Source organism: Acinonyx jubatus, chromosome A1, assembly GCF_027475565.1.
Source record: "Acinonyx jubatus isolate Ajub_Pintada_27869175 chromosome A1, VMU_Ajub_asm_v1.0, whole genome shotgun sequence".
Lineage (NCBI taxonomy): Eukaryota > Metazoa > Chordata > Mammalia > Carnivora > Felidae > Acinonyx > Acinonyx jubatus.
Window position 1 is genome coordinate 151,616,766 of NC_069380.1, and position 13,300 is coordinate 151,630,065.

Sequence of the window (13,300 nt, forward strand, 5' to 3'; positions counted from 1 at the left end):
AATGAAATCCATGTTTAATCCTTATTTCAACTAACACTTGATTGTCTTACGTAGTGTAGAACTAAGGGTGTTTGGTTTTTGTTTTCTTTTTGTTTTAATTTCATATTTCAGGATTTTGTGACTCTGACTTAACTCTTTAACATCCTCAAAATACAATGACTTTGGCGCAAAGACTGGAGGCAAGATTTGCTATGTTATTAGCAAAATAAGTGAGTTTTTCATATTTGATAGTTAATTAGATGGTGTATTTATGTTGTTCATACTTAATAGACATTCAGATGTATTCTGAATTTCATCATAAATTTCAGTTCCAAATTTCTATTTCTGTTCTCCCTCCTCATTAAGATGTAGTATGTGTTATGTGAACACCAGTTGATCTTTTATTTTTGATGTCTTTTTTTTTTAAAGTATGTTTTTTTTTTAAAGGTTATTTTATTTATTTAGAGAGAGAAAGGGAAAGAGAGAGAGCGAGCATGAGCTGGGTAGGGGCATAGGAAGAGAGAGAGAACCCCAAGCAGGCTCTGTGCTATGCAGGCTCTGCACTATCAGCACAAAGCCTAACTCAGGGCTCTATTTCACTAGCCATGAGACCTTGACCTGAACCAAAATCAGGAATCCAGTGCTTAACCAACTGAGCCACCCAGGTACCCCTTGATTTTTTAATTTACAGTAAAGTCATCCATAATTCTATCCACCCAGATATACCACTGTTAACATTTTGTTACATTTCCATCTAGATATACAACTAATAAAGAACTATTAATAATAAGCATTATTGCATTGCTGGTGAAGTAAAGACAGTGATTCATATCAATTAGAATTCTCTGACAACAGATTTGATTAGTGGCTCCAAGGGAAAATCTCTTGAATGAATTTGTAACACTTAGGTCCTGCTAAATCAGATGACTTGGTAAAGTTTATTCATGTAGGCTTGAGTGGCATTGGGCCTATGGGGAGAATCAGAAATGCTAAGTTTCTTTTTTGAACTATTTTATGACTTTTGACCCGGCACAACTTTATGTAATGAATGTAAAAAAAATCTAACTATAATAGCTAACATTTTCTGATGATTACTGAGTTTTAGCGGTAAGTATAAGTGAATGCAACAAGTTCTCAGTTTTTTTTTTACCTCAAATTCATATTTTGCTAAATGGAATTTCATATTCAATATCTCACTTAGAGAATATTGCCTTTCCAGTCATCTACATTTTTTTCTGTTGATGAAGAGGATCTTATTATTGATGATTTTTAAAACCCGAAACTTATTATTTACTGTCACTATTTTTTCAATACTGTTTAATGGAAGCATTTTCCAAGGGTCTGTTATGTAAGGTTAGTTTTATTTATTGTTGTTTATTATTATGTTATCATACTTAAAAACTGTAAAAAGAATTATTTCTTCTCATTCATTTGAATCAGCTTAGTTTTCCTGTTACTATTTTTTCTGTTGTTGAGGACTTTTACTTGTTATCCCATTGAAGAAGTAGCCATGATGAAGGAAGAGTTTGTTGAGAAATGCTGTAAGGAGGAAAGGCAGTTTAAAAGTTTGCTGCATCCAGAATTCTAAGTGTTTCAAATGATCTTTTGTTTCAGAGTCAGGAAACAAGTTACATGATAGCTAAGCTTTGAAATCACACATTTAATCTGTGACTTAGTAAATTCACATGTGGCTTAATCAGGAATTGGTTTTATATTTTTTATTTTTGTAACATGAACATTTTTCTTTTAGTTTATAAATAAGCTACTTAAATCAATGCATTTCAGTGGAAACTTGAGGCAACTGAAATTTTCTGCCCAAATTGATATAAAATTGATATGTAATTGATATAGTCAGTTGATAATTGGTTTTTGTAGAGTGTATGAATTTCCAATTATTTTGCTGTGGAGAATCTGGTAGGACCTTAATGCTTTAATAGTTTAGACTTTGAAACATATATCTCTTTGAAACATACAACTCTTCAAAACTCTTTGAAGAGTTTTGTGGATATGGGGTACACATGCTGTTGTGAAGATGCACAAAGCGTCTGAAGTGAGGAGCAGAATTAAATCATGAATAATCTACAAATTGGGGCACCTGGGTGGCTCAGGTCATGATCCCAGGGTAGTTGGATTGAGCCCTGTGTGAAGCTCCGTGCTTAGCGTGGAGCCTGCTTGGGATTCTCTCTCTCTGAACCTCTCCTCTGCTCCTGCTCTCATGCTCTCTCTCTCTCTCTCTCTCAAGTAAAAAAAAAAAATGAGTGAGTAATTTACAAGTTGAAATAATATAGTGTATCTTTGTCTTTAGAAAGTGGGAGTAATGCTTTAGTAAAGTCAAAATAATTTTGTAACATACGGGTTAAAGACAAAATTAGGAAGCTAGAGTAGATTGAATTTTACCTACTAGTTTTAATGTCCAAATCATCTTTTACACTCTTACAGATAAGGAATACTTTATTTCTGCCAGTGGGCCCCTTGAATGGGAGAAGCCTTTTAACTCTAATTTTTCATTTATTTTTGTCTTTTGATATTATTTCAATCTGTTTTGGTGAAACTTGGCAGAAGCTCTAGAAAGATAAACGTATAAGAAGATACTGAACTTAGCCTGACCTCTCCCCTTAGGCTTTTCTGCAAATGAAGAGGAAGGAGAGAAGAACCTTTTGGAAAGAGTCACTTGATAAATAAGTGGCCAATGGCAGGGGAATGATTGTCAAATAGAGTCATGATCCTAGAAAGGATAAGGTGAGAAGAACAAATGGTCATTCTCTTACTGTTTCTAGCACAAGCCTTTCTCATTGTCATGAACTTCAGTGATTTTGTATTCTAATCACATTATTTTTTTCTGTCTCTGCAGTGATCACTCTAAATGAAATGAAGTGTTGGTTGCTGGCTTGGAGACAGCAGTGGCCAATAGTTAAGAGGACAAAGCCAATTAAGTGAACTCTTGAAAAATCACCAAAACATTGGTAAGTGAACTCTTGAAAAATCACCAAAAAATCACCAAATCTTCAGAGAGTAGTGTGAGGGTGAAGGGCAAGAGATCTGTCTCTGGGAGGATATGGAGACAGAGAAGGATGACAGGAGAGTTAGGGTCTTCTCAAGACATTTCTCAGTGGTCAGGCTCACATTCAAAGAGTGGACATGGCACAGGCATGACTAAAGAAAGTCAGGGAGACTTTTCATAGGATCAGGAAGCCTGTTTGATAACTGAAAATGGGGCAGGGGGGCAGGCTAGGTGGGATGAAACAAGTTTTTCTTTTAGAGGTATATAGGACATACATACATTGGCCAGGAAATCCAGAAACCACCAGCTTGTTTGCTAGGTGAGGGGTGTGTGTGAGAGAGAGAAAGAGATCACCGTTAAAACAATCAGAATACTAGCATATTTTATGGCAGCCACTGTGCTTTCTGCTCATTATCTTATTTGGTCGTCTTAACAGCACTATTAGGTAAATACTATTGTATCCATCCTATAAACAAGGAAACCAGCTTGGAATAATGAAGTAACTTGTCCATACTCCCACAACTAGTAACAGATGGTACTAGGATTTGAATCAATTCTCTTTATCAGTAGGCCATGCTGAAAGCCAGGCAGTAGACTTATTTATCAGTAAGCCTCCAAGAAGGCTTCTGTAACCATCCTCTCCTCCCTAGTTTGGATTATATGTTCCTCTTCTTTGTTCACAACACCTTTTAATCCTTATTTTTGAGACAATGCAAGAAACAGAGTACAAGCAGCGGAGGGGCAAAGAGAGAGAGACACAGAATCTGAAGTGGGCTCCAGGCTCTGAGCTGTCAGCCCAGAGCCCGACGTGGGGCTCAAACTCATGAACCGTGAGATCATGACCTGAGCTGAAGTCTGACGCTTAACCTATTGAGCCACGCAGGTGCCCCTCACAACACCTTTTAAAAACTTTGTTTCTTAACAATATTTTGTGTGGTTTATTTTACTGTCTCTTCCATAATACTCCATGCTCTCACTTTTTTTTTAGTTTTTTTTTCTTAATGTTTCTTTATTTCTAAGAGAGAGAGAGAGAGAGAGAGAGAGAGAGAGAGAGAGAGGGAAAGTGCGAGTGGGGGAGGGCAGAGCGAGAGGGAGACAAATCCGAAGCAGGCTCCAGGCTCTGAGCTGTCAGCACAGAGCCTGATATGGGACTCGAAGTCATGAACTGTGAGATCATGACCTGAGCTGAAGTCGGAGGCTTAATCTGCTCAGCCATCCAGGCGCCCCTCAGGGGTACTCTTATCTAGGGCTCAAGTGTTAATCATTTTTATATCTGCAGTACTTAGCATAGTGCCTGGCACATAATACACACTTAATAAATTGTGTACTGATATGTGGTAAGTTGATAAAGGAATGTTATCTTTAAGCAATTTTCCATTGAAAGATTGTCGAATCTTATGGGAAGTTTTTCTAGATACCCACATGAAACCACATGAGGCTGATGAATTAAAAATAAGATATAAGTTCAGGGGCAGCTGGGTGGCTCGGTAGGTTGAGCGTTCGACTTTGCCTCAGGTCATGATCTCACAGCTAATGAGTTTGAGCTCTGTGTTGGGCTCTGTGCTGATGGCTCAGAGCCTGGAGCCCGCTTTGGATTCTATATCTCCCCCTCTCTCTGCCCCTCCCCTACTCGCACTCTGTGTCTCTATCTCAAAATAAATAAACATTAAAAAAAATTTAAAAATTAAAAGAAAATAAGATATAAGGTCAAACCATCATTTTATAAGTATGTGCTGATTGCCTCAAGGTCGTCATCATGATGTATTTATTGTCCAATCCCAGTTGAAGTAAACTGCCTTTACTAAAGTAAAGATTACTGCCTTTATTAAAGCTTTATGGTTTTAAAGTAATAATCATATTAAAATACGTATATCACTTTTCAGCATTTTTCTACTTTTATTGGATACATTATTTACAATTAATGAACAAAGAATCTTCCAGCTTGCTTTTGATTGCTTAGGAAAAATGCTGTTGTGTGCCATAGCAGAGAGCAAAATACCTGACTATAAGAATTTGGGAAACTTAAATGAAACTTGCTTATCTATATTTTTAATATAGTTTTATATCTGCCATTTGATAGAACTATTTTGAACAGATTTGCAAGTAGGTCATAGAAATCAAAGATCTTGATTTTGTAATATTTTATTTGCTATATATATATTGAGATTATGTGTAGGTGATACCTATCTTAGAAATTAAAATCACTAAAAACATTTCTGAAGACAAACACTTTTCATTTATAAGTTTGGAAATTTGACAGTCAGGTATTTGAAAACCTGGTCATTGAAAAAATATATTGGGGCACCTGAGTGGCTCAGTCGGTTAAGCATCCGACTTAGGCTCAGGTCATGATCTCATGGCCATGAGTTTGAGCCCTGCGTCGGGCTCTGTGCTGACAGCTCAGAGCCTGGAGCCTGCTTCGGATTCTGTGTCTCCCTCTCTCTCTCTGTTCCTCCCCTGTTCATGCTCTGTCTCTCTCTGTCTTAAAAATAAACATTAAAAAAAAAAAGAAAATATTAAAAATTAAAATATATATTATTTAAAAATTATTTTGCATATATTTTCAAATTTTTTTTTAATTTTTAAGAACAGTGAAATACTTAGATTGAAAACACTACAGTATTTGCTGTGGAGAAACAGAACTTTGTGGATTTATGAATGGAAATGAGATATAACGTTCTGGATTCTTACAAGAGAGCAGAAAGTATGAGCAATGGTAAGTGCTGTGGATTACATTTTTTTTAAAGTTTTTATCCAAATACCAGTTAACAGAGTGTAATGTTAGTTTCAGGTGTATGTTACAGTGATTCAAGACTTCCACATAACACTAGTTATGTACTCATCACAAATGCCCTCCTTAATCCGCATCACCTATTTAACTCCTCGCCCTACCCACCTCCCACGTGGTAACCATCAGTGTGTTCTCTGTGGTGAAGAGTCTGTTTCTTGGTTTGCCTTTCTCTTTTTCTCACCGTTGCTTGATTGTTTTGTTTCTTAAATGGCTGTGGATTAAATTTATGTGTATAAATTTAACTTCTGAATGGTGAATTAATTTTCCTTTAATAATTGAAAGAAAAGCTCTGAGGATGTGTTTAATGTATTATCTTGCATATTTTTTAAAATTTAGTTTTATTTATTTTGAGAGAGAGACAGAGAAAGCAGGTGGAAGAGGGGCAGAGAGAGAGGGAGACAGAGAATCCCAAGCAGGCTCTGTAGTGTCAGTACGGAACCCGATTCTGGGGTTGATGTGGGGCTCGAACCCACAAACCGTGAGATCATGACCTGAGCTGAAGCCAAGAGTTGTACGGTTAACTGACTGAGCCACCCAGGCGCCCCGCTATCTTGCATATTTTACTAAACAAAGGAGATCAATGATAAAATTGTACAATTAACAAAGGTACAACATGATAGTTAAATTTAGAGAAAGAGTGTGGTCTGTGAGTAGAAATTACAATCATGTAATTAATTTTAAATTTTCATCTCTGGCAGCCAGAACTTTTAGTTTAAAATTTATAAAAGAAACACAATATCAATTATGGGACTCAAAAGAGCTTTCAATGTGCGGTATACAATGTTCAATCTGTCAATGTAGGGCCCATTAATTAATTGAATCATTACTCTTTTTTCAATAGGGCTTTTTCTCCCAAACATTGTTTAGTTATTAAGAAACAACTATTAAAATGATAGAAACACTGTTTTCTACAAATTTATGTATTTGGCCTTCACTGTTTTATAATATTTCAAAAGCATATTTTCTTATAATACTATATTTACCATACAGTGTATGTGTTCAGTTTCCTGTGAGGACTTACATGTGCTTACTCACTAGGACAGAGAGGAAAGAAATATTCCATGCCTGAGCAGTGCTGATAGATTCTGGTATTATCTCATTTCTCACAAGATAACTTTCTGTTAGAACATACCTTTTCTTTTTTTTTTTTTTTAAGTTTATTTATTTATTAAGAGAGAGAGACAGAGACAGCATGAGTGTGGGAGGGGCAGAGAGAGAAAGGGAGAGAGAGAATCCCAAGCTGGCTCTGCACTGCCAGAACAGAACCCGATTTAGGGCTTGAACTCATGAAACTGTGAGATCATGACCTGAGCTGAAACCAAGAGTCAGACGCTTAACCAACTGAGCCACCCAGGCACCCCAGAACATACCTTTTTGTAAAGAAGCAAATAGATAAAATGAGAAATAACTCTATCTTGAAGAGACTTGTTAGATTTATGTTAAGAAGAAACAGTCTATCTGTGTGATAAGTAGGGTACATAAAAAAATCAAAAGATTGGTTATGAAAAGAAAACAATTTTAAGGAGCTCTAGAGGGAAAAAAATGCTTTTGACTCTTTACATAATTCTTAAAACATAAAATGGTGAGTATGGTGGGCTAAGCCTTTACATGCTTTATATCATTTGATCATAATAATAATGCAATTATCCTCATTTTAAAGATGGGGAAACTGAGGCTTAGAAAGATCTGGTAACTTGCTCAAGGTCACACCCCCAAGTGGTAGAGTTACCTTTACAGAATTTACAATTTAAGGAGAAATATAAGCAAATAGTTAAATAAGGATATGTGTGCAATAGATATATGTTGCTAACAGGACTTGCATAGTATTAGGAAATGTCTAGCAAAGGTACTGAATCCTGATCCAGTGCTCAGGCAGAGCCTTCCCAGAAGAGTTGAGATTTACTAGAAATGAGAGAGAAGTCAGGATCAATTTAGAGAAGTAAACAGAGACCAAATTGTCAGAACCTTATAGCTTTCCAGAACATATGATTCATTGTCCTAGTTGAGACACTACTGAGAGTGCAAGAGAGGCCAATAATAACCGTGTTTGTACAATAGAAATAAAAATCATCCTGGGCAAACCAAGATATATGGCAGTATAAGGAGTTTGGTTTTCATTCTAGAAGCAATAAGGAATATTGAAGAGTTTTTAAGAGGAATAACATGAACAGACTTATGTTTTAGAATAACTCTGATCTTGGAAAATAGATTAGAGGAGGCTTGTAGATTATTTTAAGAGGCTGTTTTGGTAATACAGTAGAGTAGGATGGTGGCCAGAATTCCATAGTATTAGAGAGACAAAAGGGAAATGGATTAAGTTCAAGAGATATTTAGGATGTAGAATCACCAGAACTTGGTACGTGATTAGATCTGGGTTCAGAGGGAGACACATTAATTGGGTGTTTATTAGTGAAAGGAAGGGAAGTCAAGGATGACCCTGGATTTCTGGACTAGGCAACTTGCTGACTGAATGGTGGAGCCATTTGCTGAGATGAGGAACGTGCGGAGGAGTGAAGATGATGATGAATTTACTTTTGTTCAGTTTTATTTTTGTTCATTTTTAATTTTTTTGATTTTTAAAATTTTGAAACAAGAAATGAATAAACTGAGGGTTGATGGGAGGGGTGGGAGGGAGGGGAAAGTAAATGATGGGCATTGAGGAGGGCACCTGTTGGGATGAGCATTGGGTGTTGTATGGAAACCAATTTGACAATAAATTTCAAATAAAAAAAAAAAGAAAAAAAACTTGCAGGCATGTACACAACCATTATTTCCCCCCAGAACCATTTGAAAGTAATTTGCCAGTATGATACTCTACCACTCCTGACTACTTTACTAGGTATTTTCTACCAATAGGGACATGTGCCTACATAGCCATAATACAACTGTGAAAATCAAGTCATGGGTTATTACCATCTAATCCTCAAATCCCAGTCATGTTTGCCACTTGTCTCAATACTGTCCTTTAGAATGGGAGGCTGTAGTTAAAAGTCACCTGTTGCATAAAGTTGTAATACTTCTTTAGTGTCTTTCAGTTGAGAGCAGCAATAGTCTTTTCTAGTCTTTAGTGACCTTGACATTTTAAAGATTACTGACCAGTTATTTTATGGAATGTACCTCCGGGCCTTTTCCAACTGGAGAGAGTTAGATACCAACATCAATTGGCATCTATTGTATGAAAAAATTAACTTCTTTCAATACATCTAGAATGGTGTTAATTATGTACTGTTCTTGAGATGGTTGAGGAAATAGTGTGTTCTGTGATACAATTGAAAAAGACTGAATTAATAGATTTTGACAGGAGTACCTCAAAGGTAATGCTGTTTTCTCCTTAGTGAATCCTATCAGATGACACACAATTTTGATTTGCCCCGTTACTAATGGTCACTTGATTAAGAATGTGTCTTTCAGGATTCTCAACTATTTAGTTTTTAAAAATTTTTCCTCCGTTGGTAATTAGTTAAGTACTTTGTAAGGAAGTTCTTTGAGACTTTGCAAATAGCCCATTTCTTATGAAACTTTCAATTTATTCATTTATTTATTTATAGTACTGGTGATTAATATGGGTCTTAATTCTTTATTATCATTTATTTTGATGTTCAAGCTGTTCCCAGTTTAGCTAATGGAAGCCCCTTGAAGGTGGTTTATGTATTCTCTTGACGTGTCTCAAGTCACTTTTTGACTTCTTCCTTTCTGGCATAAGATAGAATAAGGTCACCTTGTACTTTCCCTACCCTGGTCCTGGAATTAGCCGTTTTAGCCTCAAGTCTTTTTAGTTGAAAATAACATTTAGAAAACAAAGTCTGGACACTAGGTGTGCTCTTTGTTTTTGGAGTGTGGTGCTTCAAAGTTTCTCAGTTAGAGAGAGCTAAGATATAGACACATGTATATATCAATGTATGTCCACACATTTGCATTTCATCTATCCATCTATCTATTAAACCATGAATGCATACTGATATTATTAGTTTTAATCTATCTCTTCAGGATTTATTCTATTTTTCTCCCTTTTCATATATGTAACCCCCTTCCTTGCTGCTGAGAAACCTGGTTCCCAGTGGTCTGATTATTTGCCCAATCCTTCTGTATGTAATCAGTCTCTTCTTTCTACTGCCATCCCCTCTCCTCTGTAGATGCACTGTTCCCCTGTGCAGGCTCTGCCATCGACACTGTGCCCCTCTAAATGGACAAATCCTCATCCTACTCAGGCTTGGCCTCTCTACACTAGACTGATCTTTGTGTGAGGACATCTTTACCTTCTATGAGGTGGGCTCTGACTCCCATGCTGTTCCTACTCCCCCCAGATTCTTCCACAAGCAGGGCAGATATGCAACAATTTCAATTTAGCTGTCAATGAAAAAGATAGGGTGGTAGCTAAAAGGTTATTCATTCAGGAAAGACCTGTTTTTGATAAGATGCCAATCTGAGGGCAAGTCTAAAGATATAGAAGAGCCAGGATTAGTTGTAGGAATGTGGAAAGACCAAATTCCCACTTCAAGAGACTGGGAGGGGAGAAAGCTTCAATGCAGCTTCAATGAGAGTTTCCTGGCTGGAAGAGAAGTGACATTCTATCTTATGGCTCTTACTTTCTCTGTGCAGTCATGCTAAGATTTAGTTGGAGGTTTGAGGACAGTGGAGAGGGTTCTGAAATCACTGTAGAGAATGAAAAAGTGAAATGAGCAAAAACAAAACAAAACAAACAAATTTCTGAGTGTTATGGAAGATCTGAGAATCGAAACCGAAAATGAGTGGAGATACCAACCGTTAGCCCCAGTGCTAGGAGTGGAGAAGGCAGTTTTTATCAGGCAAACATTTAAATAGAAAAACATGGCGCAAATAAGTTGAAGATACCGGCTAGAGAGGTTGACCTGAAGGAAATAATTGTTGAATGTTGAAATGAATAGTTGTTAAATAGAATAAAGCATAATTACATAGGAGAGGAAGATGATGAATAGAATGCTAATCATTGTTTTATTTTTTTAATTACAAAAATAATACACGTATCTTATGAAAATAATTAAAACTATCCCCCCTCCCCCAAATCTTCATTGAATTGAAGATAAGACAGCAGAAGGGAGAAGAGGGTAGAAGGTGATAGATTGATTTGAAAATCATGGTTTGAATACTTTCTAAGGTTCATTACATACACCTTGGATATGAAAGTGAATAATGAGACTTTAGTCTTTTCTCATAAGGTAAAATTCAAAACAGAGAGGGAGGCAAACCATAAGAGACTCTTAAACACAGAGAAAAAACTGAGGGTTGCTGGAGGGGAGGTGGGGGGATGGGTTAAATGGGTGATGGGCATTAAGAAAGGTACTTTTTGGGATGAGCACTGGATGTCATATGTAAGTGATGAATAACTGGTTTCTACTCCTGAAGTTAAGACTATACTGTATGTTATCAAAACAACAAAACAAAACAAAACAAAAAAAACCCTCAAACCCAGTACCTTGAAAACTTTCAAAGGTCTTATACAAATCCCAGATATTTTTTACTAAAAATGTTTCCTTTTAACAAAGACATAGGCAAGTAAGTATGGGTTCTTCAACTTAATAAAGTCAAATCTGAATGATTTTTTTATTCTTTTAATGTCTCCTTTCTTAATTCCTGCATGTAAGAGTTGACTTGTTTTTTTTGTTATTGTTCTTTTTATTGTCCACTATTTTTGAGATGATGTGTGACCCCCTTCCTCCCCCCAAAAACTCCTCCCAACCTGCTTTAGAAAGTCAGCATGTTAGTATAAACAGTTTTATTGAGTAGACTCTACTTCGTGGATATTAACATAATAATGTTTTTATTTTTCTCCGATCACAATTCCCAGTAGTGCTTTGTAGAAATCTCCCAAGACAATTTCCTGAGCATATTCTGCATCTTTGTCATCATTTTCAGTTATTAAAAAAAACAAAGAAAATCCAAACTAATTTCACTCCAGTGTAAAAATCCAGGCTCAAATCTGATTCAAATATGATCCTCTCATTTCCCTCTATAGCATCTCGCTCCTTTGTTGTGGAGGAGGAATATAAGAGATGGCCGGGATTGCTTATTGAAGATGAGGAAATACCCCTCCCCCCAAGAATGTGCATGATTCTGTTGCTGCTGGTGGTCACTGAGGATGTGATGATCTTCTCATAAGTTTGTGCAGTTTTTAGTGCTATTTAGCTTCACCTTGGTGCACTACCTCTCTGAGGATATGGCAGAGGAGGCACCCATGTCTTCCTTTAGTCCTGCCTTTGGTCCATATCTACCCCCCCCCGCCCCCCCCCTTAAAAAGCAAGCTGTCAGGTAACTCTAGGGCCTGGGCTTTCTCCTCTCTTCTCTATATTCTTTTGTATTGAGTCAAACCCGGAAGTCCTCCTCTGCATTCTCTGATAGATAAAGAAACTGGGAACAAGTTGGAGACTTCCTCCACCTTTTTCCTAATTTCCCTATAACGTGCTCTCTTTTTGTCCCGTTCTCCTGGGCTCAGTCAGCAAGTCCTCCTTCAAAATCTCCAGAAAAGAAGGAGGCACAGTTCTTGGTGTTCAGATATGCTCCCAAGTTCCAAAAGACACAGGTCACATTCTCCCTCATACTCCCTCATAGGGCTCACTGCACTTTGAAGGCAGGCTTCATGTTGGTCTCTAGTTCCCTGACTCTAAATATTTAGCTAACTAGTAGGCTGTCAGGCTTTCTGCCTTGCCAGTGATCACTTTCTGTATTTCACTGAAACTCCCTCTTTACTTGACTTCTGGTGGGTTGAGGGGAACTATTTTTCTGCCCACTTAGGGGTGTTATGCCGGTTGGCAATGGGAGAGGTGGTTCCTTTGCCTCTGAATAAGTCCTCAGAGAGACTTTTGGCCTCATTGGTTGGAAAGGCCTTTAAAAGTATGGAATCCTTATACAATTTTGTCATCATATTTCAATTAGAATAACCAATTCCAAGACAACAAGAAAAATCCCATCAACATGCCATTATAATAGCACAAAACTAAAGTAAATGATATACTTCATTCTTACATGACATTGTGTTATACAATGAAAAACAAAACAAAACAAAACACAAACTAACCCACAGGATATGCCAAACCAAATTTTTCAGTACCTAAGATTTTAAGTTAGGTATGCTTAGAGTAGCATTGATTTTCAAAGATCATCAGAAGTATTATTAGTGAAAATATTATAGGTGTTTTGTCTGACTTTCTCTTGGAATGTAGCAGGTGTAAGATAGATGTCAGAGTGAAGGAGAGGAGTTAGGCCTATTATTAAATCATTGATCCGTCAAGAATATATCTCACTTAGTAACAATGTTTAACTTTTTATTAGTAGGGCTTTGAATACAATAAGCAAGACTGATGTTTATTTAAAAACAATAAACATATTTTCCTTTGAGACCTTTTCAAAGATTACTTGTTAATCTTATGCCTCATAGTCCCCTTAACAGAGAGGTTTGAATAAAGAAGTATTTTAGGTTCTGGCTTAAATATTAAGATGGTTTTAAGCATTCCCAATGGCTAACAAGTATAATGATTATCATTCCCAGAGCAGTA

The 13,300-nt window shown here is 36.7% G+C and overlaps 1 long non-coding RNA gene across 14 annotated transcripts in view; it reads left to right on the forward strand.

The window, feature by feature from the left end:
• Nucleotides 1–13,300, forward strand: part of LOC106968797 (uncharacterized) — a 231,146-nt gene that overhangs the window by 3,302 nt on the left and 214,544 nt on the right. For 13 of the 14 annotated variants that reach the window (XR_008299657.1, XR_008299649.1, XR_008299651.1 and 10 more), the window contains 3 exons: nucleotides 2,599–2,718; nucleotides 2,831–2,942; nucleotides 5,568–5,696. This is a non-coding gene — a long non-coding RNA (uncharacterized LOC106968797). Of the gene's footprint in view, nucleotides 1–111; nucleotides 210–2,598; nucleotides 2,719–2,830; nucleotides 2,943–5,567; nucleotides 5,697–13,300 lie in introns of all 14 variants that reach the window. The other variant, XR_008299658.1, reaches the window with a different exon arrangement.